The following is a 26,324-nucleotide window of genomic DNA, read 5'->3' on the forward strand; positions in this document are numbered from 1 at the left end:
GAAAGGTTAATGACCCCTTTGCTGTGGTTGCTGGTGTGATTGGAACCCATGTGTTTGATAGTAGCTATGGGATCCAGGAGCAGGATCCAGTCTGGCACGGGCACAGTGGACTAAGGCCAATTACCTGATGAAGCATGGGTATGTCAAAGAAGCCAGTGTGGTCTGTACACTGGGTGACCTCCAATACCCAGGGCCGCGCTCATTCCCGGTCTCACACATTAATTTATCTTTGAGGAGGGAGAATGCAGAAAGTAGAGCACATAATCTGAGTTAAAAATCTTGGAAATTGTTTAAGGCACAATAGAGTTATTTTTCATTACCAGCATGGAGAAAACCTCAACAACTTAGTGAAGTTCATCATACATAAAAAGTCCCACTATTCTGTGATTGTGAAAAATTACATGACAACAGTACAGGACAATAGAAAATTATATTTTCAGAATATAAATTCTTTTTGACTACTCACAGTAGTAGTATATAATCTACCATGTGTTTTCAGGTTGCAGACATATCCTTACGAATATACGAATCCATTTCTTATGTACTTAATTTCCTGGAGACCTTATGGACAGTTTTAAAATTGTCTCTTTCATTTTAAATTGGTGCCTCATATTTCCCAGTGTCATTGCTTCTTGCTTTCATATGTTATATAGAACAAAAAATAATAATATTTGTTTCCAGGGCAGTATGTTTTGTGAAAAAATTAAGGCTTTTTATTTCTTATGTTTTATACTGAGAATATTACTTTATCCTCATTGATCCTCAACACACAAATCTTTGAAGATTTAAAATGTATCTAAATCTTTCCCTAAGACATTGTTTATTTTCTTAATCTCAAATGGTTTAGTTTGCTAAAATTTTTATCTGTTTGTAACATATTCTGCACACCCCTCTGAGTGCCTCCTGGGAGTCAGGGGCTTCACCGCGGGAATGGAAAAACGAAAGTATGAAAAATCAACATTTAAAATAAATTCATAAGTAGGCAAAAATACAACTGGATTATAGTGCAGTAAAGTGCTATAATGAAAGGTACACTTAAAACAGAAGCCAAATTGAAATGTGTGATTTTCAAGTTTAAGCTGACTCAATGACTAGGACATAGTGATACACATCTATAATGTTACTACATCAGAGGCTGAAGCAAAACGTTCATTAATCCGTTACACTATGGGCTACATGCAGAATTGCTACACACACAGAACCAGAGAGAGAGAGAGAGAGAGAGAGAGAGAGAGAGAGAGAGGAAAGTGTCAATAAAAATGTGACATATGAGTGAAGACTTGAACGACATAAGAAAATTTCCTGATGATTTCTGTATCTATCTAACTGGATTAAGAAATACTTTTATTTATGGTAAATACCTCCTTTGAGTTTCTGAAGATGTTTTTGCAATACAGTTACCTTTGAATCTTTAGAGTAAATAAGAAAAATCACACACACTGATAAGCATCATTAACTCAGAGGACTCCTTGAAAATAACAAAATTGTAAAGGAAGTTAAATCCCTCTGAGTAGTTCATCAGTTTTCCACTGCCCCTGGATTTAGCTATTCCTCATTCTGGGGTGTCTATACTTGTACTGAATTGTTCCAGGGACACTTCTTGTTTTATGCTATCTTGATGACATATGATGTGACTTGACCATTATAATTATGTGTGTTGGTTTGAATGAGAATCATTTAAAGGGCTCAGGTATTTGAAAACTTGGTCCCCAGTGAGTGGCGCTGCTTGGGGGAGATTTAGAAGGTGTGGTCTTGCTGCAGGAAGTAAGTCCATGATACAAACTTTTTATCAGTTTGCTCTTTCTTTTGCAGGATTGTGTTTGGTAATGTGGCCCCTCCACTTCCTGCTCTAGTCAACTGCTGCCTCACCTCTCCTCACCGTAGGAAGAAAAACATAACACAACAGCAGTTTCTTCCATATGTAGGTTTGGTAACTGTATTTTTGTCACAAAACAGAAAAGTAACCAATGCTGAACTTGGTACCAGGAATAAGGTGCTGCGATGAAGAACTCGAACACGTTTTGTTGTTGTTACTGTGTGTGTTTTTCTAGATTGTGATTGTGGAACTTTGAACTAGAAAAGTAGTTTAATGCTGTAATCAGAGCTTCAGGGTCCATGCCACTAGGATGTTGAGTGCAATGCAGTCTGTGGATGTCCAACTCAAAGTGTTTCATATGGAAATGATATTAGCAAGTGGACCATTGGTCATTCCTGTGATATTTTAGCAAACAATCAAGCTGCCATGTTCTAAAAACTTGTCTTAGTGGACTAATGTTTAGGGAATTTCAAGGAAATTTCAAGACCACCTAATATTCTGCTTGTGGCAAATTTATTGTTGATAGTGCTTATACAGATTTATGATGAGAAACAACAGGTAGGCAGAAAGAAAGACAAATATATAATTTGGAATAAAAAGGAACACTAGGGGACTTGATGTTCCAGGCAAGGCATGGAAGAAAGGCTGTGATTCTTAAGGAGGATTAAAGAGAAACAGAGTTAAGGAGGAACACAGAGAAATGTGCCCTCGGGGCAAGACTCCATCAGCTGAGTTTATAACTTGAAGAATAGAGCAGAAGTCCCTTTCTGCTCTTTGGAAGGAACTGATTAAAAAGAAAAAAAAATAACTGCTGCAAATATAACTCAAGTGTACCAAGGTCCATACCAGGCTGGCAGCTAACTGGAAAGCATTGCCCACATGCTGTTTGCTATAGAAGATGAAAGATTCAAGAGTCAAGGCATCATGAATTCTTCCTCTGAAGTTTCATAGAGATGTCAAGGCCAGGAAACATGTACAATGGGAGTCCCACAAAACTATGAGAGACTATTGCAAGAAGGCGTGTGTGTGAGGAGGCATGATAAAGATTGTGCCAACATGACATTTCTATGATATGGCTAAAGAAAAGATTTTTTTTTAAATTCAAGTCACACTGTTATTACAGATCAGTAATTGTTTGCCATTGACTTTGAGTTAAACAATTAAAAAATATAAAGGAAGGGAGTATACTTTTGAAAGTGATTTGCTACTATTCTTTGGTAGTAAAAACTTTCTACAAGCATTAAATATATTTCAGGTTTTTTTAATTTTAGAAGTAATTTTACAATTAAAACTTATATGAAAAACAGAACAATTCATCGGCTATCGAGATTGACAAAAAGATTGTGTAAAATGGTTATCATTCCACAAGACAAAATCATTTCATCTAAACCAATTAAGAAAAAATGAAGAAAATCTACTACTACTGTGAATATACATACATGTATTGTTTCTTATTTTCATTTTTATCACTAGATTATTTTATTCTAAATAGGAATGTCATGGTTCAAGTTCCAATATCAGCATTTTAACTACCTTGGCACCATTTCCTACAGTGAAAAACTAAAGGTTTGGATGATTCCCCTTAAGTTCCAATGCTAATTTAAATCCCTATTTAAATCTTTCTATATAATGTCAAGGAAATTTTGGGGAGGAAACACATTACTTTGACTTAATGGACAACTCTCTTGATCCTACCCCCTGAACCATGTCTGTGCACCTAGAAAAATTATACCATGACTTCTCCTCTCACCCCATTTTTAAAACTTTTTATTCATTCTTTGTGAGTTTCACATTATGTACCTCAATCCCACTCATCTCCTGTCACTCCTATCTACTCTCCACCCTTGCAACCTCCCCTCAAAATAAACACATACACTGACAAATAAACAGAACAAAACAAAGCACATAAAATCATCTCATTATGGAAGCTGTACTGTGTCCCTCAGTCCATACATCTTCACACTTGTGAATGTTCATTGCAATGAGTCGTTGGTCTGGTTTGAGGTGTCTGGCTTCTGTGACACATCAATGTTAGGGCCTCACTGGGACTTCTCCCAGTTACCCTGTTGTTGTCCTGTGCCGTTTAGATCCTGTAGTTTAGGATTAGCTGGACTGGTCCTTTCTCATATCCAGACAGTTCAAAGATGGTACAGAGTTAGGGTGGGCCAACTCAAAGCTCTGGATCTGGGCCTGAGTGATAGTTGAGCTGGTCATCTCTGCTCCCACCCCCTCCGGCTTTCCCTTTTCTGCACCACCAGGGGCCAGCTCTCCAGCACTGCTTTCCCGAGGCTACCCAGTGCCTCCATCTGCAGTAAGCAAGGTCAGCTCTTTGGCTCTCATGCATTTGGGCCTGCTGACCTGCACCCGTACCTACAGAGCCAGCTCCACTGTGCTACCCAGTCAAGGCTCGGGGCCCGCTCTCCCAAGTGCTGCATGCGGCAGCTGGCAAGGGGTTTGGTCAGCTCACCCTTACTGCCTCCATCAGGACCAGATTTTCTGTGCTTCCCAGGAGAGGTGCAGGGCCTGCTCTCCTGCCAGTGAAGGGCAGGGACAGCTCTGCCACTCTCATAACCTGGGTCCGACTCTCTCTACTGTCGCAGGTGATGCGGGGCCAAAGGGGGAAGAACGTCACTTCCAGCACCCACGCCCCCTCCATCTCACTGCAGACTAGAGGTAGGACCAGGTCTTCTGCACTCATGGCCACAGAGCAGGCTCATCTGTGGTCCCTCTCCCAGAGCCAGATCTTCTGTGCTGCCCAGAGGTAGCACAAGGCCTGCTTTCTGGGTCCTGCAGCCAGTGAAGAGCAGCTCACCTGTTTTCCTGATCCTGGGAGCCTGCTCTCCAAACGGCCTCAGTTGGTGAAGGGCAAGGCCTTTCACCCCATTTTAAACCTAAACAAATTATGAATTTCCCTTCTACAAAGAGGAAAACTGAAACATAAGACTTTAAGCCTAACTATGTATTCACTAAAGAAAGACAAAACCAGAAACAGCTGTCTATTCTTATACATAGCTATAACTTTTGGATATATATATGTATATATACATATATATCTGTGTGTGTCTTAATGTGTCTATTATATATAAAGTTTTATAGGAAGCATATATAATTATTTTTATACTTTAGTTACAGGTCCATTGAAAGAGAATAAAGGTGAATCTTGTCTTCTCTGCACTTTCATCTCAGAATCTATCCATGTTATTAATACATAACTTATAAAAGTATCTAAGTAGATGCTCAGACTCAACTCTTTCAAATGCATTATAAACAACCCTATAATATGCTAATGGGACATATACGATGTCAGTTTTTAATTTAAATAAATCCAAGTGCTTGTTCTGTGTATGACGGTAGATTTGCAATTATGATCTCCATGATGAGATTTTTCCAGGAAATGAGAGGGGCATTATAATTTAAATGAATTTATAGAATGGGTTGGTTTTAATTTCTGACCTGGAGGTCAGCAGTTACTGGGTTTAATGATTCTCCTTTAATAGAGAAATTCCAGGCACATTTGTATAATGAGAAATCATAACTAGTTATGGTCCAATATGAAGGCTTTTCATTTTGGTATTCTGATCCATGTAAATCTCCCTTTACTTTAAAGAGCTAAGACATTTAGTGTTTAAGATAAACCACTATTCCTTGAGTTGTAAAGTTATCTTCTATTTACTATAAAGTTTTTAATTTTCAGTGTTTGGTATAAGGTCACATGCATACATTATTTAAATGTATGTTTTTATTGACTTTCTGATAACTCTAACACTACTGTTCGATTTATCCACTCTTTTTTCAAGATTTTCTTTTAGATATTCAAATTATCCTAGTTTTATTTCACATAGGAGATATCGGGAGCAGAGTTATCCGTGCATAAAACTTTTTATTGCACATTAAAACAAAAATAAAATGTATGAAAAAAATTAGAAACTAACATATCCAAGTTAATTAAAAATTAGTCAGTAAAATATGTAAATTACATTGTAAAATATAATAAAATGGCATCTTTATTTCTTAATGCCAGAATCATAACTTGACCTTGAACTTTGAAAAATGTAAATTAAAATTTCATCTTTAAGAAGAAATAATGGAATAAGTAGGCTGAGAGCAGGCCCAAACCTTTCTTTCTGTTCCCACAGATTTAACCATTCTAGTTTCAACCTCAGTTCTGTAACAGAAAACTTGTGTTGCTTTTCCTTTCCTCTCTGATCCCATCCCCAATGGATCACAAAGATCTTCTCCTCCAACTTTCCTTTCTTCACCCAACTGATCCCATGTTCCCAGCATCCAACATCAACAGGCATTTGCTGAGGACACATTAGCTAACAGGCCAAGGAAACAGATAAGTGTCTTATTCAGCCATCATCAGAGATGCTTCCTCCTGCAACATACAGATAGGAACACATGCAGAGAGACCCACAGCCATACACTACACAGAGAGAATCCGTGGAATACAGGGCACTAAATAGCATGTCTCCATCACCCTTACCCTGTGTTCAGATCTCAGAGCTCAGGGAACCCTGGTGGAAAGAATGTGAAAAGATTGTAAGAGCCAGAGGTTATGAAAGATACCAGGGAAACAAGGTCTTGTGAATCAACAAAGCAAGGCACATATGAGCTCACAAAGATTGAAGCAGCAAACACATAGGTCTGCACAGGTCCTCTGCATATACATTATGGCTTTCAGCTTAGTATTTTTATAGGTTTCTTGAATGTATGAAAGAGTGAGTCTCTCATTTTTGAGCTGATGAACTATCCTTCATTTTAGGAATAAAAGCCATCTTATAGTAAAGACAACTAGGTTTGTTCCTCTTTATGATTAAATTTCTGTTTCTCAAGGTTAGGCTATGTATCACTTGTTATCTTAACTATAAATGGTTCTGTATGGAAACTGCTTATTTCAAGAAATGGCAACTACATGATTGTTTTAAAACCATTTTGCAATCCTAACTTTTTTCAAAAGGTTGTTATGACTACTTGTTGTTATGGCTAATTGCTATGCTTCTTTTCTGCTCCTGTAATCCTACCTATTTTGTCTACTTGGAAACCCCCTACCCCTTATCTTTCTCACATTCAATACAGACCTTTTGAACCCTGCTTTAGGAGCAGGCAACACATGTATAAAAATAAAACAGAATCTTCCTTAAAGTAATTGCTTGCTTTAATTAATTTGGCCATGAGGATTGTGGTTGTATGGTCTTTCTCCTCTCATGTTTGTACTTTGAGTAGAGGAGATATATAGAAGCCCACAGATAATGAGACAACCAGTGGATGTTTTCAGCTGTCCAAAATCAAGTATAAGACAGTTTGCAGGAAACACAGTTTCCCCTCTCACAAGACAGTTTCCAGCAAAACATCACATGACACAACTGAGTCTTCAAGGAAACCAGAAATTTCCTTTTCATGTTTTGGTTACTAGAAAATCACCCACTGGAATTTTATCAGGTGTCCAGTAAACACTGCAGTGAACTCAGTTCTAGAAGAAAAGAAAGAAAGAAAGAAAAAAAGAAAGAAAAGAACAGAAGAAGAGGAAGAAGAAGTGATAGCAATTTTATATAAAGCACTTTACCCATTTATTTAATGTCAGTTTTCAACTCTCACGTTTTTAGTAGCAGTAGCAGATGAAACAAATACACCTTTTAATGTCTCTGATATTTAAATGAGTATATTTTCATTCATAATTTAGCATAAAAGCAAAGCCAAAATCTGTCCTACTCTTGAAGAGGAAACAGGTTAAAAATTATAATCTGATAATATCAAAATAGGAAGTTAGCAAGTGAATATTTGAAATATTTGATATGGTTTTATTTTATATATTTTCTATTAAATTACTATTTTACTTTACTTGAATCTAAAGGAATATATATATATATATATAATAGATAAATTGTGAACATGTTTTAGCAGCTTCAAAACAAGTGATTTTGTCTTTTATTTTTCGCTTCTTTATTAATTAATTCAACTTATATCTTAGTCGTAGGTCTGTTCCTCTTCTCCCAGTCCCACCCTCCTTTGTATTTGTAAAAAGATTTTTTTTTGCATGCCCTCTCCTCTATTCCTCTGAATAGGGGTGCCCCCCACCCAGACACCCCAGCTCATCTATTCACATGAAGACTGAGTTCTTCTCCTCCCCTGTGGCCTGGTAGGAAAGTCCCATCAGGGGGAAGTGATCAAAAAGCAGGCAACATAGTTATGTGAGATATATCCCCCACTCCCCCAACTTGTAGGTCAACATGAAGACTAAGATACCCGTTGGACTTATTTCTTGGGGTCTATACATCATGGTATGTCTATCCTGTACTATAGAACTAAAATTCACTTGTAAGTGAATATATACCATGTGTCTTTCTGAGTCTGTGTCACCTTACTCAGGATGATCTTTTCTAGTTTCATCCATTTATTTAATAAATGGGGCCGCTTGAAACTGTAAAGCTATTGTAAAGCAAAAACACTATCAACAGAAGGAAACAGCAGTCTATAGACTGGGAAATGACCTTCACCAATCCTTTAGCTGACAAAGAGCTCTAATATCCAAAATATATACAGAACTCAGTTAACTAAACACCACAAACCAAATAATCCAGTTAAAAAGTGGAAAAGAGAGCTAAAGAGAATTCTCAATAGAGGAATCTAGAATGGTGGTGAATCACTTAAGCTCAATGTTCTTAGTCATCACAAAAATGCAAATCAAAATTTGAGATTCCGTCTTATACCTGTCAGAATGGCTAAGATCAAAAACTCAAGTGACAACACATGCTGGAGAGGATGTGGAGAAATGAAAATACTCCTACATTTTTGGTGGAAGGGCAAACAACCACTTTGGAAATCAATCTGACACTTTCTAAGAAACCTTGGGAATAGCCAGACCTCAAGATTCAGCTATAACACTCCTGGGCATACACCCAAAATATGTTTGACTGTACAGCAAGGAAATTTGCTCAACCATGTTCATAGCAACTTTATTCATTATAGCCAGAAACTGGAAACAACCTAAATGTCCCTCAATCAAAGAATGTATAAGGAAACTGGTACATCTACACAATGGAATACTACTCAGCAAATAATCTTTTTACAAATACAAACACATAATCAAAAATATAGCAATAATATGAACATGAGTTCTTAATTTTGGTCATACCATACTTAAAATTAGGGCTTTATTCCATGATTATCATCTGTGGAAGCATTCAAGTGATCACATATCCCCCACAGCAAAAGCTTCACATATATATAATAAGCAAACCTAGGTAAGACTCCTGTGCTCATGTCCTCAATGACTTTAGACTTGTCCAACAATAAATAAGCAGTAGGCATTACGCCAAAACAGCACTTTACTAAGTACTGAAGAGCCAATGGATACCAACAAAAAGGAACAGCTGACTACAAAGAGGGGAGGAGAGTTCATTATAACTGTGACATTGTTATTGATAAAGTAACAACCATGGCAGATCATGACTTTGTGTAATAAGTAGATATGGTGGTTAATGTGGACTAAAAGCACATCAACCTGAGGTTAGCAGAGTGGATTTTAGGCTCATTCCCAAGGACTAATGCTACGAATAAATGGCATATGCTGACTTAGAGGGAAAAATAGCGATGATAATGTCTTTAAATAGACAGAAAACACGTTTTTAAGATCACCTTCTAAGGGATAAAACAATTAGAGGAGAGTATTATTCTAAAAATACAATTTGAAATTAAGACTTCATGAAAGCTATGGAAAAAAAGAAAAAAATGTGTGTGTGTGTGTGTGTGTGTGTGTGTGTGTGTAAACTTGTTACAATGTCTCCAGCTTCTTGGACCATTGTGTACACCCTCTTGGTATTCTGCACTTGAATTAAAAGCAAGCAAACAGCTTGCTACAGGAATTTCATAGAGGTAGCATAGATTACGTGTTAGATGCAAAAGAAACTCCAGATAGAAAAGACCTTGCAAAGCATCAGAAAATGTCTCCTCCTTTTCAAGCCTGTGTTTTCTACCATGGATCAGGAATCCCTACTTTATACCATGGAGACTTCATAAGGTCCTTTACAAAAACTATGTGCCAAGAAGAAATATGTTGCTGTCATTAACTGTTGTAGCTTTTAAATCTAGACTGTGGGAAGTATTTCACATATATGTGAACAAGTGTTTTTCTTTTTCATTTAACAGGAAAAGAAAGAATTCATCATAAAATTGGATACAAATATGCACAGTACAATTTACTAAACAAAAATTCCATCTAAGAGATTAAAGACCTAAATGATGGTCTTAATCAAAGAAAAATTTAAAGAATGTAATATCAAATTATCTGTAATGAAAAACTCACCAGTACTGATAATTATCCATTAAAAAAATCAAGTTCATTTGAAAATATGATTATTGCTAGTTGAATATGGGTAGATCTCAGTTATGGAAACCAACAGAACTGTGGTCATGCTGACTTTAAAGCAATGGTACTAAACATGTGTCTAGCCCCTTTGAGGGTAAGATGACCCTTTCCTAGGGGTTGCCAAAGGCCATCCTGCATATCATATATTTACATTACTACTCATAATAAAAATACAGTTACAGTTGTAAAGTAGCAACAAAAATAATTTTATTATTTGACTCACTATAGTATGAGGAACCCTATTAAAGTGTTGCAGCACTAGGAAGGTTGAAAAACAGTTCTAAAGGCAAGTATATAGTAGATCAATTAATTATTATGATTTTGGAGAATTGTATTAAACAGACCATCCAAAATTCTATCAGGAAGATAAGAAGTACTATCAGGTGGTGAAACAAAACCACTAGGACTGAGACATAAGGCTAAATCAATGCCCATCCCTTCATGAAAGCATTGCAACATTCGAACGAGCAGTGGGGCCAGCTACAGCCTAGTTTGAATCAATATACTCCATGGATATAGTAGTCACATGCACAAACACACACACACAGGCAGAGAGAGAGAGAGAGAGAGAGAGAGAACACTATAAAATAAGACATCTTTCCATCTTTTTCTTATCTGTAGAGATGATTAAAGAGTTAACTGGCAGCAGCCACTTGCTATCTTCAGGGAACCGTGTCTGAGTGCTTCACTGATGGGACTCTATTGTGGCAAGGCCCATGGAAATCCTTTCCCACTTGGCAAGGACCTGTGGTGAATTTTGGTGGCCTCTATGTTTATTACCTAAATTGCATGTGCTACAAGATCTGCTTGTTTTTGCCATGCTGTTTATATTCATAGCAATATTTAGTTTCACTTTGTCAATCGTAGGCAAGGCCAGAATCAAGCAGGCTGAAAGCCCTGTGGATGATTCTATGTTTTTCTCAAAACTCTTTCAAGAGGAAAAAAAAAAAAAAAAACGACAAAAAAACCTCCTCTTTCTATTGATCCTCTAGATGTGACAATTAATCCTGAGTATTTTGGGACACATAATTATGTCCCTAGAGAAACAGATAGAGCCATACTGAGTGAGCCTATAGCAGTTGTGGAGAGAAGTGAGTCCTGCTTGCATAACTGTTCTGGGAGGCTGGGTCAGATCAACAGAGAATTAAAAAAAAAAATAGACAAGCTCTGTCTGATCAATAGAGACTTAAATATGGTTCTAGGAAATATGGTAACAGAAATTGATGGTTGCATAGCAGGAAAGGTTGTTTGGTGCAAGAACATGTTCTGACTGCAATTTAAAGAGTGTCATGACTAAGGGGTGCTATTTGATGGCTGGACTTATATCCACAAATGGCTATTCTGTCTCCCACCTTGCATAACTGCATAACCACATTTTGCTGCTCATGTCCACAGTACATGCCTGGCCAGATATTTATTTTAATCTTGCTGAAGTTTGTACTTTGTAGTACAAAATATGGTTGGGTGATGATTTCCCCAGGAGAAGGGGGAAGGAGGAAGGGAAACTATTGGGGAAGTGTAGCAATGATGAGGCTTTTGTAGTGCTGATGCTATGATTTCTTTAAATAAAATAACCAGCTTTGCCAGGCCACAGAGGAAGGTGATGCAGCCAGTCCTGATGAGACCTGATAGGCTAGGGTCAATGGGAAGGTGAGGAGGTCCTCCCCTATCAGTGGTCTAGAGGAGGGGCATAGGAGAAGAAGAAGGAGGGAGGGTGGGACTGGCAGGAGATGAGGAGAGGCACAGCTGGGATACAAAATGAATAAATTGTAAGCAGGCTTGCAATTGTATAAATAGAGATGGTCTGATCTATTTGGGGTCACTTGATTGAATGTCAGCAGTCGGTCAGTGTCTTCTTTCTCTCACCATCAACACACATGTGTCTTCAGGTTCCAGAACTCTGCTGCTCGTGCTGGTTGCCAGCAGTTATCTTTACATTCTTAGACATAATCATCATTATAACAGGGGCACAAACATCATGACGTACCCCTTAGCAATGAGTGCTATCTGAGCATTTAGTTCACTCAGCATTCTGAGAATTATAAAATGTTGAGTGAACATTACGTAGTGACAGTGTGAGTTACATCTCACAAATCTCAAGAATAACGATTATGTCTTCTGGATTGGCCTGGCACAATCGAACTACCATGTTCTGTTCTAGAAAGCATACTTCAACTAATATGTTGATTAATTAAGGAATAACAGAGGCTCATTCCTAGAAAACACGGCACATAAATGATTGTGTAACATGCTTTCTGCTTGGAATAAAACAACTGAGAATCATGGGGGTTATCAAATATTCCTTTGTACCTGAAGGTTCATCATTTGGAAAAGTGATTTGCCTTCTGAGGGGAAGGGCACTGAAGGGCACGCATGTGCATTCATCAGAGCCAGTGCACTCTTGATCTTTCAGTTGAAAGTAACCACATACATATTATGATCAAATACTCTTGTTTGTCAATTATGTGCAACTTTAACCATCCTCATGTCTAACTACATTTAAATTAAATAAGACCACTAACAGAGCTGGGAAGAATGGCCAGCAGTAGACCCTGCTGGCACATTATGATGAGCAGTGTTCAGATGCCAGTATCCAGGTGCTGAGACCCGTCCTAGCTGACATGTGTGCACACATTCAGACACACATAAACAAACTATCCTAGTTTGCTTTCTGCTGCTACGATAAAACTGATCAAAGCCAACTTGAGGAGGAATGGGCTTATTTGGCCTACAGGTTACAGTTCATTGAGGGAACCTAAATCCAGACTGTGAACTCAAGCTAAGCCTGGAGGAAATAATGGAGGCAGATAACATACATGAATGTTGCTTATAGGCTTATGTGGCACTTCCATGTAATCAAAAAATCAAGACAATGCTTTCAAACATACCCAGAGGCCAATTTGATGGAGGTAATACATCAGTTGATATTCTTTTTTCCTGGCTGATTCTAGTGTGTGTGTGTGTGTGTGTTCTGTGTATCAAATTGACAAAGACTAACGAATACCTAAATAAAAAAAAAGGCTTTGAAAAAGGACCCTCTAATCTCTCCTGGTAATCTTGTTCTCACCAAGTCTTAGGTGTCTACATTAGTATTGATAGTCACGAGATCCATTTGCTCTAATTTCTTTTGTAAAACATTTCAGTAAGCATGACTGAATATTTTGTAGGTTGTATGGTACCAGCATGCTTTTGTACATTGTTCCTCTTATCAGTGTGTGGGACAAAAACAGTTTGGTATAATTGCTAAAATAAAGGGGACCTACTGCTTTCTTCCTAATGGGGAAGACACTTCTTCTGACAGCTCCTCAGTAGACTATTTTTACATTATAACAGCTGTGCCTATCACTCATTTCTTCTTCAATAAGTTGTGGCAAAGTAATATTAAAAAAAACCCTACAATTCAAGAAAACAGAGTTATGTTTCTTAGAAACACAATATTCTTTCTATAAATTTTCCAAGTTTTGCTGTACCAACTGCTCCCATAAAGAGTGAGCAGGAATATATCTTCCATTATTTGATGAAGTCTTAAGTATAATGGCTTAATTGATAGTGTGTATACAGGAGTGATCAAAGATATTCCCTGGCACATACAAAGATTTTCTTTGTGAATTCTTTTTTTAAATTTTTTATATTAATTACAAAGTAAATAATTAAATTATTTACTTTGTATCCTAGCTGTAGCCCCTCCCCCACCCTCCCTCTCCTATATCCTCCCTGCCCCTCTCTAAGTCCACTCATAGGGGAGGTCCTCCTCCCCTTCCATCTGACCCTTGTTTATCAGGTCTCATCAGGACTGGCTGCAATGTCCTCCTCTAGGGCCTATCAAGACTGCTCCTCCCTCAGGGGTGGGGGAGGAGGTTAAAGAACCCATCACTGAGTTCATGTCAGAGACAGTCCCTGTTCCACTTACTAGGAAAAACCAATTGGATGCTAAGATGTCATGGCCTAAATCTGAGCAGAGGTTCTAGGTAATATCCATGCCTTGTCTTTGGTTGGAGAATCAGTCTCATAAAAGACTCCTGTGCCCAGATATATTTGGTCTTTGTGGTGCTCCTGTCCTCTCCATGTCTTACTAACTTCCCCTTATTTCATATGATTCCCTGCACTCTGCCCAAGGTTTGGTTATGAGATCAGCATCTGCTTTGATACACTGCTAGTGAGTGAAGTATCTCAGAAGCAGAAAGACACACATGGTATATACTCACTTATAAGTGGATACTAGACATATAAGATAGTATAAACATACTAAAATCTGCACACCTAAAGAAGCTAAACAAGAAGGTGGTCCCGGGCAAAGATGATCAATCCTCAGTTAGGAAGATAAATGGCATGGTCATTGGAAGTAGGAGAAAACAAGAAACAGGACAGGAGCCTATCATAGAGAGCCTCTGAAAGACTCTACCTAGCATTGTATCAAAGCAGATGTTTGTGAATTATTTTGCTAAGTTAGTGTACATGAAGTAGGAGGCAGCAGCAGGTATGGTTGGTTTTTTTTTTTGTTTGTTTGTTTGTTTGTGTTTTTTTTTTTTTTTTTTTGCCTTTTCATTTTAAACCAATTAACTGAGTGTAAATATTTATTGCTTACAAGTTCAGATGAAGTTTGGGTAGGTGACTTGGAGAAAATGTACCCCAGGCATGGGACACAGGATTCATACAACATCCCCCCCATTTTTTTTAGAAAATCTGAAAATTTGTATAGTTAAATAAAAGACTCAACTTCTCAGTTATAAAACTGAATTCAATAATCATAATTCTAGAATCAACTTCAGTTTTTAGACAGCTATGTTGATAGAGAGCAGAGAATATGCAATATGTGTACTTCCCTTCTATGGTTGTTGAAGGTCAAATCAACTGGTCCATACAATCTCAGTTTTGAAATCCACATGTAATTTTAAAATTAACCCTGTGAAAATTTATTGAGGCACTTGTACCCAAATCTTGCATATGCAAATGGAGACCAGAGCTCTGGAATAATGTCAAAACTGATAAATATGTAAACATAATTCAGAGCATCAAGTGAGTAATATATGGTTTATATCTACAGATGTATCTGTGCATTTATGTACCAACACACAGCAAAAGTTTAAGTTAAAAGAGCTTTAGTTTTATTCGAAGAACAGCACAGGGAACTATTACATAAAAATCTAGAACAGCGATCCACAACATCTATCTATGTTTTTCCATGAGAGGGCAAAAGCAGATGTTGACATTGGAGGAAGCCAGACAGGTGGCCTTTCTAGCAGCTCCCAGAGGAGCTCCCAGAGGGCGGCAGTGCCATAGCAGAAAAGGATGTGGAAAATGAGTTGGGTTATGATTAAGATGAAGCACCCCAGGCATCCCAGGAGAGCACTTCAGCTCCCTCAAAGAAAGATGTCAAAGGATCTTTGGTCTTCATCCATACTTCTGGCTCCTGGGTCTTTCTGCTGAAGCCCGAACTCCTGAGAGCTGTAGTTGACTGTGGCTTTGAGCGTCCTTCAGAAGTCCAGCATGAGTGTATTTTCCAGGCCATTCTGGGTGTGGGTGTCCTGTTACAGGCCATATCTGAAAGGGGCAAGACAGTTGTGTTTGTGCTGGCCACCCTGAAGCAGGTCGAGCCCATCAACAGCCAGGTATCAGTATGGATCATGTGCCACACGAGGCAGCCAGCCATTCAGATCAGCAAGGAGTAGGAGCGCCTCTCTGTGCACATTCCCAGTGTCAGATATCTGTGTTCTTTTGAGGCTTCTCCATGATGTTTTGAAGAACTGTCCCCATACTGCGGTGGGGACTCCAGGCCAGATCCTGGAGCTTGTATGGAGCAGTAATATCAACCGGAGGAATGTGAAGCACTTTGGGTTAGATGAATGGAAAAGAGCCGGGATGTGCAGGAGGTCTTTCATCTAACACTCCATGAGAAGCAGTGCCGCCCTGAGTAAGGAGATCCTGGCAGTCTGCAGAAAGTTCATGCAGGAACCCAGGGAGTTGTTTGTGGATGATGAGCCCAAGCTCCCACTGCATGGGCTGCAGCAGTGTTATGTCAAGCTCAAGGACAGTGAGAAGAACTGGAAGCTCTTTGACCTCCTTGACGTGCCAGAGTTTAACCAGGCGGTGATCTTTGTCGAGTCTGAGCAATGCTGCATAGCCCTACTAGCTCAGCTCCTAGTTAATCAGAATTTCCCAGCCATCGCTATTCACAGAGGAATGGCCCAGGAGGAGCGCCTGTCCTGCTACCAGCAGTTTAAGGACATCCAGCATTGCATCGTAGTGGCTACCAATCTGTTTGGCAGAGGTATGGACACTGCACGATTCAACATTATCTTCAACTATGACATGCCAGAGGACTTGGTTACCTACCTACTCCTGTTGGCAGTCATTTTTGTATCTGATGGGAATGATGCCAAAATCCTGAGCGATGTTCAGGATAGGTTTGAAATGAATATGGGAGAGCTTCCTGGAGAAATAGATAACTGCACACCCACGGGGCAGAGCCAGTAACCACATGTGTAACCAGGGCACCATGGCCATCCTTTTTCCCACCTGCTGCTTCCGATCCTCTTTCTAGGTGACAAATGGGTGCCACTTTTTATTGTTCCAAAGTTGTAGCTGTGTAACAATAAACTTTGTGAAAAAAATAAATTAGAGGAAGCCAAAATGTCAAAATCACATATGCAAAGTTTGAGAGTAGTTCTAGAGGAAGTCTCTCTCTCTTTCTCTCTTCCTCTATCTATCTATCTATCTATCTATCTATCTATCTATCTATTTATCTATCTATCTCTCTATCTCTATCTCTATCTCTCTCACACACTACACACACAAAAATAGAGCAGTTGAAACACAGGCATTGACAGAAGAAAGGAGAAAATTATCAACAGAGATGTTAATATAAATAATGGTCCTACTTTTAAGTGTTGTTTTTTTTTTTTCAAGTTCATCAATGAAAACTTGAAAAGTGCACTTCAAAACTGTTCACCTAGTAGTTTCATGTTGTAAAACATAGCTTATATTTAATGACCAAACATATTCTTTAAGACATCAAATATAATACACCTAAATGTACTCTTTCATGAAGCTCTTTCTAACCTTACACTTTTTTCCTGTTTTTATCTCATTTTTTAATCATGAGTATGCTTAGGTATTTCAAAGAGTATTTTCTCTTTTTATTAAAATGTTTTATTATTTTATGTGGATGTATGTTTCCTAATACGAATGTCTGTGTACCATGAGCGTGACTGGTGCCTGTGTGAGGCAGAAGAGCATACTGAATACCCTAGAATCAGTGACAAATGATCTCGGTTATTTGAGTGTTGGAGATCAAACCCAGGTCCTCTTGAAGAACATCCAGTGCTCTTAGTCATGAAGCCATCTTCCCAGCGCCTCCAAAAATCAATGCCCTAATATGATAAGGATTTTGTTTTATAATCACATTTGTTCCTACCATTGCAGTATTTTCTCACTTACAAACCACCACCATGTTCACACACTTCTATACATTCACATTTGGATGCTCATTAATCCAGATAAATTTCAGTTTGGGTGTAAGAATAAAGAATTCATGGGCTACATCTGTGCAGGGGTTCTAGGTTATCTCCATGAATGGTCCTTGGTTGGAGTATCAGTCTCAGAAAGACCACTGTGCCCAGATTGTTTAGTTTTGTTGCTCTCCTTGTGGAGTTCCTGTCCCCTCCAGGAATTTCTATCTCTCCCTTCTTTCATAAGATTCCCTGCACTCTTCCCAAAGTTTGGCTATGAGTCTCAGCATCTGCTTTGATACCCTATTTGGTACCTTCTTGAGTCTTTCAGAGGCCATCTGTGGTAGGCTGCTGTCCTGTTCCTTGTTTTCACCCTCTTCTGATGTCTATCCCTTTCGCCTTTCTGAATGAGATTGATCGTTTTATTTAGGGTCCTCCTTCTTGCTTAGCTCTTTTAGGTGTACACATTTTAGCATGTTTATCCTATATTATATGTCTAATAGCCACTTATAAGTGTCTTTCTGTTTCTGGGTTACCTCACTCAGGATGACCCTTTCTAGTTCCCACCATTTGCCTGCAAATGTCATGGGTTCAGCCTGGCATGGTGGCACATGTCTTTGGTCCCAGCACTCAGGAAGACAAGGTGGAGCTCTGTGAGTTCAAGGCCAGCCTGGTCTACAAAGCGAGTCCAGGACAGCAAAGGCTACATAGAGTGATCCGGTCTCAAAACAACCCAATTAATAACAGTAATAATAATTTAAAGATTCAGACCTTTTACATATCAGTTTGAACTGCCCATCTCTTTTCCATTAACTAGTACATGTAATATGCATGCTACATATTTAAAAATAGTATAGGTATATAATTTATAAATAAAAATCTAACCATGTTATTTTTAAAATCAGGACAGTTATGTAAGTTAGAAAATGCACACTTTAAGAAACCTTCCTTGAAAATCATTCAAATTACAAAACATTCAAGGAAATCTTAATTATTTTTTAGTTGAACAAAATTAAACTGAAGAAATGAGTGATGTACATTTATTTAACTACAGTGAGTTCATAAAATTTTAGGATAGACATATTACAAGGTATCTTAAGAGCCAAGAAGAGTTCATTAAAAATGTGATGAGGTTCCTGTCCTGAATTTTCTTTCATCTAATTTTTAAATAGGAAATTAGGCCAATTTCATCTTTTTTTGAAATTATTTTTTGAAGTCTAATGATGAAGGTAAAAGCAGAATAATTTTCAAGGTTGCTTCCATTTCTTATTTAAATTAACTTTATTTTAGCTGATACATGAAACATAATTTTACATATTTATGGGTCAGCATGTACACCTTGTAAGATATTTTAAAAGTGCTTAGAAATACGTAGTTCCTCACACCTTGATCCTGTATTTTGAGTCATTATAATATCTGTTGTCTTAACTTGTGTAACATACGTATCATTGCTGTCTATAGTGACGCTACACACCATCTGAGTTTATTACTCCCTTAAACCGGTAACTTAGGAGACGTTGCATATCCTTTCCCCATTACTCTCTCTTTAGCTGTAATAACCTTCATTTAAAACTCTAAGACAAGCAATCTTTATGGTCTAGGTATGATGCACACCAGGTCAGACCCTGCAGTTCTTGTTTTTCTGTATCAGGTCTGTTTCACTGAAAACAATGATCTGTGGTTTAACCCATTCCTGCAAATAACATGATTTCATTCTTTATCAAGGCCCAGTGTTATTCCTACAGAAATAAAGTTTCAAGGGCATTTCCTTCATCCATTCTTTGACGGGCGTACAGTGGGTTTTTATCTCTTGGTTATAGTTACTGCAACTACATCAAGCATGTGACTGTAGATGTCCCTTCAATTGATTTCACTTCTTTTGGATAGATACTCATTAGTGAGATCACTAGACCATAATCTATTTTTTATTTATATCTTTTTGATGACTATTCATAGTGATGTCAATAATTCTCACTCTACTTACTTTTCGAGCAATACTACAGATGACTCCTCTTTACTCATATCTTTATTAGCACCATTTTTTTTTTTAATTTTGTGACAACCATTCTCATTGGAAAGACTTGATGGCTTATTGTGGTTCTGAGTTGTACTTGTCTGAAAAGTGATGAGCACTTTTCCTATACCAGCTGACTGTGCATGTGATGTGAGCTCTGTAAGTAGATACGGTGCTATGATTTAGTCTTTACCTGACTTTTTTATTCCTATTGATAAAGTTACTTTAAAAAATCCAGGTTCCTATCAGGTCTCCTCAGGACTGCCTGGATCTTCTTTCTCTGTGGCCTAGTTAGGCCACCCTGCCAGGCTGAGGTGATCAAAGAGCTGGCTATTGATAAGCTAGGGTCAGATAGAAGGGGAGGAGGACCTCCCTTATCAGTGAACTAGGGGAGGGACATAGAGGAAGAAGAGCGAGTGAAGTGAAGGTGGGACCTTGAGGATATGACAGAGGGGGCTACAGCCAGGATACAAAGTGAATAAACTGTAATAAACAATAATAATATAGAAATAATTTTTTAAAATCCAGGTTCTTATGTCTATATTCATGTGTCCCTGAGGTAAAACTGTATAGTTTTTCAGTTGTTAGATTCTTGGCAAAAGTAAATTATAAATATTAGTTGTGAAAAGGGAATAAAATTATTTATTTGTTTTCTGAAATTTAGTCGTATTATTCTAGTTCATTATGTTACTGGACTGATACTTAGCTTTGTAAAATTTCAATGAATGATAAAGTTTGCCAGTTTTCATATTTATAAAGGTGCACTGATTGCTTAGGTTGTTGAAGACTGCATTATATTGAACACAGTGATTAAAGACCTTTCCTTGCCATTAGAAAAGTGGCTTCTACAGTGACAAACGGCACTGCTGACACAGTCATAAACTTGCTCTTTTTTATCTGAAAATAATTAAAAAAGCAACTTGAAAGGATTTGAATGAAAATGGGAGCAGAAAGTCGACCAATAAAAAAGGACAGTAAACCCAGGGATGGCCACATCAGAATGAACACAGTTAATTTGAAGAATCAAAATGTATTCAAAATCATAATAGTAAGACAATCAGTGCAAGAAGAAACTAACAGACCTTTAGATAAAACATAGAAAATTTGAATGCTTTTTCAAAGGTATCTCTTATTTGAAATTAAAAAGTACATTTTAAATAAAAAGTTGTATTTTCCAAAACAAATTAAATTGATGAGACTATTGTAGAAATCAACCATGACTGCATTTGGGGGCATCTTTCTTGTTAAGCAACATGCATATATTCATGTCTCACAGTAACGCCATTCTACCAGGACATACTCAAGAAATGAGTCTCAGAAAAGCACCTCGTCTTCTATTTTCTTCTCTACTTACAAATATATATATATATATATCTGAAAAAGATGGGTAACACTGAGCATCCTTTCTACATCATTTACATGGTACAAATATACCTCTTGTAATATGTTAAGGCAACAGTTACCCAGAAACTAATTCACTAGCTTTTCGGGGAAGTATACAGTTGTGTAGCATCCAACGGAGTATTCAATGTTGAGCTTTAGGGTGTCGCTCACAGTTACAGAAATCCCACACGTGGCATGAGAACTGCTCTCATGCAGGGTGTTCCTGGTATGTATGGCAGCATCTTTCTGTACTAGGAAGGTACTGTGTTCTAGAGGAGTCTGCAATGGAGTGTATAGACACCTGGCATTTGGATCTTAGAATCCAAACATCTGTCTATCATTTTTACCAAGATTAAGTCAGCCTTTTGTGATTCAGCGTGAGCCTATGAATGTCATTGGTGGAATTGTTGGAACATAAACTTTGTCATAGCTTTTACCATGGGCATTTTCAAAATTCTATTTATAAATATTTTGCTGTTCCACCTAAATCCTACTTTTTTTTTCTCAGTTTCTCTAAGGGCGACCGTTGTAGCTGTGATCCTTCACACTTTGCAGTGAGAATTAGAAGTCTCTCGCCTTGGTAATTAATTTACTTAGGAATCTGTTAAGTATCTGCTGTCAATTGAACATTGCATTAGATCAGAGGAAACACTGAGCAGTCTGATTGTAAATGCATTCTCCTTTAAAACACTAGTGAAGGAGAGAAATATACATCAATAAGTGATTTATATTTGTGTCATTGAACAAACAGTTGATCACAGGCATAATCAATCTGGGGACATTCAAATATCTGGCGAGCAGAAGCAGATAAGAAGAAAAATGCACAGTATAGGTTAATAAAATGGAGCCCAATTACATGAACATTTTAGATATTCAATAAATGTTTATTAATTCAAATTCAGTCACCACCCTCCTTTCTTAATTGTCGGGGGAATGCAAAGTACCTTATTTTCATTTTCTTCCATTATGATTCAGAACACAGGACAAAGTACACATGCCAAGGCCATTGACTGTGCCGAAGCAGCGCTGCTAATCAGATATGGCAACGGTCCAAACACATTCACTTGACATTTACCCTGCAGGCCTACACCTTTCAGCATTTCCAGTGAATGACATTCAGAGTGTAGCTGGGCATTCAATTTCTGAGCTCATGTCATTGTTAAAAGTGGCTAAAAAAAAAAAAATGAACACAGAAATAATGTTTTTGTAAGTTATATTTTAGTGGTATTATATTAATTTATAAAGAAAAATGTGTGCTATTTTTTTTCAGGCAAGTTGGCCTTTTCACTTCTACACTTAAGGTTACGAATGAATACTGATCCTTCCAACCATTAGAAATGCACCTGAAGGCTATTAAGTAATTGGAACATCCAGTGTACCCAATAAATAATAGATGCAGCTATTGACTATAGTTAATGTTCTCCTCCAGGATATGGGAAAACACTCAATTATTAATTTTTAAATGACATTCAGAAAACAAACAGTGTTTAATTTTAACCAGTGAAACTTAAAAGATCTACCTTTAGAAAATTCATCTGGCATAACGGACCATGTTCATCTCAGTACTTGTGAGGCTGAGACAGGAGGATTTTTAGGAGTTCCAGGAGGCCAACTTGGGCTGGAAAGCAAAATATCACCTCAAAACGAAAAAGAAAGCAAGGAGAATATTGTATTTTCTAATTTATGTCTTGTATATTTTTCTCAAATAACTGGTATTTCCTTTCAACTAACGTGGGAATCTCACAAAGCCAGTATCCATTTTAAAAATAAGATTTTCCTATGTGTCTTGAAATGACAATAGCTTAAAATTACGTTATAAGTTTAGGCTGTTACAAATGATAAGGCACAAAGGACTATTATCACTTAAGTACATCCTTATGTTACACAAATTTATCTTAAGAATTAGCAAAAACTTGAATTACAATTTTACAAAAATTACATTATTATAAAAATTAAATGTATTCTTGTGTGTGTTACCTACTTTATTTTTTATTGGAAGCAGCAGGTTCTTATGCATGTACCTAACAATTTCATTAGGATTACTCTTAGGTCTCTAGTCTAGTTTATGTTCTCCACCACGGAACAAACATTGGTTATGGGTTCCATGTCATGATGTAGGCCTTAAATCAAATCAGATATTGGTTGGTTACTTCTATATTTTTTTTACTTTTTAAAAATTTATTTATGTTTTTATAAATTAGTTTATTCAGTTTGTATCCCCTCCCTCATCACCTCCAAATCCCACCCTTCCTCTCTCATGTCCTCCCATGCCCCTTCCCAAGTCCACTGATAGGGGAGGTCCTCTTCCCCTTTCCTCTGACCCAAGCCTATCCAGTCTCATCAGGAGTGGCTGCATTGTTTTCCTCTGTGGCCTGGTAAGGCTGCCCCACCATCAGGAGGAGGTGATCAAAGAGCCAGCCACTGAATTCATGTCAGAGACAGTTCCTGTTCTCATTATTAGGGAACTTGCTTGGAGACTGAGCTGCCATGGGCTACATCTGTGCAAGGGGTTCTAGGGGTTTTAGGTTATCTCTTATGGCCCTTCATTGGAGTATCTGTCTCAGACCCCTGTGGCCAGAATGTTGCTCTCCTCGTGGAGCTCCTGTCCCCTCCAGATCTGTCCAACGTTCTGCTCTAAGTCTCAGCATCTCCCTAGAAACCTTGCTGGGTAAAGTCTTTCATTGACCCTCTGTGGTGGGCTCCTGTCCTGTTGCCTGTTTTCTCCCTCTTCCTTTGCTTTTCTGCATAAGGATTGATCCTCTTATCTAGGGTCCTCCTCCTTGCTTAACTTCTTTAGGTGTACAGATTTTATTATGTTTATCTTATATTATATGTCTAGTATCCACTTATAAGTAATTATATGCCATGTGTGTCCCTCAATAGAAAAAAAGACAGCATCTTCAACAAATGATGCTGGTCTAACTGGATGCCTACATGTGGAAAAATGCAAATAGATCCCTATTTATCACCCTGCACAAAACTAAAGTTCAAGTGGATCAAGGACCTCAACATAAAACTAGATACACTAAACCTCTTAGAAGGAAAATTGGGGAAGAGCCTTGAACTCATTGGCACAGTAGATAACTTCCTGAACAGAACACCAAAGCCATAGGCTCTAAGATCAACAATCAATAAATGGGACCTCATGAAACTGAAAAGCTTCTGTAAATCAAAGGACACTGTCATCAAAACAAAATGACAGCCTACAGATTGGGAAAGAATCTTCACCAACCCTTTATCTGACAGAGGACTAATATCCAGAATATATAAAGAACTCAAGAAGTTAAACAGCAACAAATCAAGCAACCCAATTTAAAAAAATGGGGTACAAAGCTAACAGAGAATTCTCAATGGAGGAATATCGAGTGGCAGAGAAACACTTAAAGAAATGCTCAACATCCTTACTCATCAGGAAATAAAAATCAAAATGACCCTGAGATTTCACCTTAAACCTATGAGAATGGCTAAGATAAAAAAACTCAAGTGACAATACATGCTGAAGAGGATGTGGAGAAAGGGGAACCCTCCTCCATTGCTGGTGAGAATGTAAAGTTGCACAACCACTTTAGAAATCTATCTAGCGCTTTTTCAGACAATTAGGAATAGTGCTACCTCAAGATCCAGCTATACCACTCCTAGGCACATATCCAAAACATGTTCAAGAATACAACAAGAACATGTGCTCAACCATGTTTGTAGCAGCTTTATTCGTAATGGCCAGAAGCTGGAAACAAACCAGATGTCCCTCAACTGAGGAATGGATACAGAAATTGTGGTACATTTACACAATGGAATACTACTCAGTAATTAAAAACAAAGAAATCATGAAGTTTTCAGGCAAATGGTGAGAACTAGAAAAGATCATCCTGAGTGAGGTATCTCAGAAGCAGAAAGACACACAGGGTATATACTCAACTTATAAGTCGATTTTAGACTTATAATATAGGATTTTCAACACTTTTTTGAAATTTCTCCCTCCCTGCTTTTCTTGGGTGTTATTTATTTTTGTTTTTGTTCTAGAGCTTTTATTGTGCAGTTGTTATTATTATGAGATTCATCCAATGTTTGTAGCTACTTAGTGCTATAAATTTGTCTCTTTTAACCACATTCATGTATCCTGTATGTTTTCAGATGTCTTTTCCTTTCTCTTAAATTCTTGAAAGTTATTAATTTCTTTCTTAATTTCTGTCTTGACACACCTTTAATTCACTAGTAGTTCGGTAATTCAGTTTCCATGAATTGGTAAGTATTATGTTGCTTCTATTGTTTCTATTCAACCTTAATCTGTGGTGGTCAAATAGGATGTGATTTCAGTTTTCTTGTATTTGTTAAGAGTTGCTTTGTGTGCAAGTGTGTGGTCAATTTGAAGAATGTTTCATGAACCACTAAAAAGAATGTATATTCTTTTGTATTTGTATTAAAAGTTCTGTAAATATGTGTTAAGTTCATTTTGTTTTTATGTCAGTTACTCTACTATTTTAGAATTTATCCCTTGAAGCCTCCTAACTTCAAGGTTAGGCATTGCCTCGGTTCTTAACATCTAGGCATCAAAACAAGGCCACACAAGTTAGTAAAAGAAATATAACTACAGCTTAAATTACATGCAAACCACTGCACAGTTCTATTTGGTGATTTCAATACCAGATTCTTACCAACACACAGGTCATCCAGACAAAAATTAAACAAAGATTCTTCAGCTAACTTACATCAAGAATCTCTTTGCTTTGTTATGTATCAAGACTATTAAGACATCCTATAAACTTAGAAGGCAGGTGCAGTGGGCAAATTCCTCTACTGTCATTACATTAAACTCTTTACATCTTCCTCTACTGTGCTGTGTTTCTTCTCTCACCTCTTCTATTGTTTGCTCTTGATACTCTAGATGTTTTCATTTGCAAATTACTCTTCTCCAGTGCACCAGGACCTGGACTGGAATGCCAGTTTCAGTGTTGCCACTGACTAAAACTTAGTTTTGGAGATTTTAGTTTATTTTATGGCTTAAATAACAACAAAAAAAAATGTCTGTTAATTTTTTTTCAGGGGGAATTATAAAGTCAACTTGTTATGTTTATTATGTAAATCAAATTATGGAAGGCTTAGAATATAGAGACATTCATTACAGGACTTCAGACAGCAGTCTGGTATCTATTTCTCTGTTCTAAAAAATTTTAGAACCCTGAAATGATTCATTCCTTTTTGATCTAGCATGTCAACACTGCAATGGAAGATGGGAGGTTTGAGCTCTCCAAGTTCCATGTATTATTAGTTTTAATTTTTCTCAGATCCTAAGTTTCT

At 37.6% G+C, this 26,324-nt stretch overlaps 1 pseudogene; it reads left to right on the forward strand.

The window, feature by feature from the left end:
- Positions 1 to 930: 930 nt before the first annotated feature.
- On the forward strand, positions 931 to 16,658 carry LOC110541392 (ATP-dependent RNA helicase DDX39A-like; annotated as a pseudogene).
- The last annotated feature ends 9,666 nt before the right edge of the window (positions 16,659 to 26,324 follow it).

The sequence above is a fragment of the Meriones unguiculatus genome, chromosome 10, assembly GCF_030254825.1.
Source record: "Meriones unguiculatus strain TT.TT164.6M chromosome 10, Bangor_MerUng_6.1, whole genome shotgun sequence".
Classification (NCBI taxonomy): Eukaryota; Metazoa; Chordata; class Mammalia; order Rodentia; family Muridae; genus Meriones; species Meriones unguiculatus.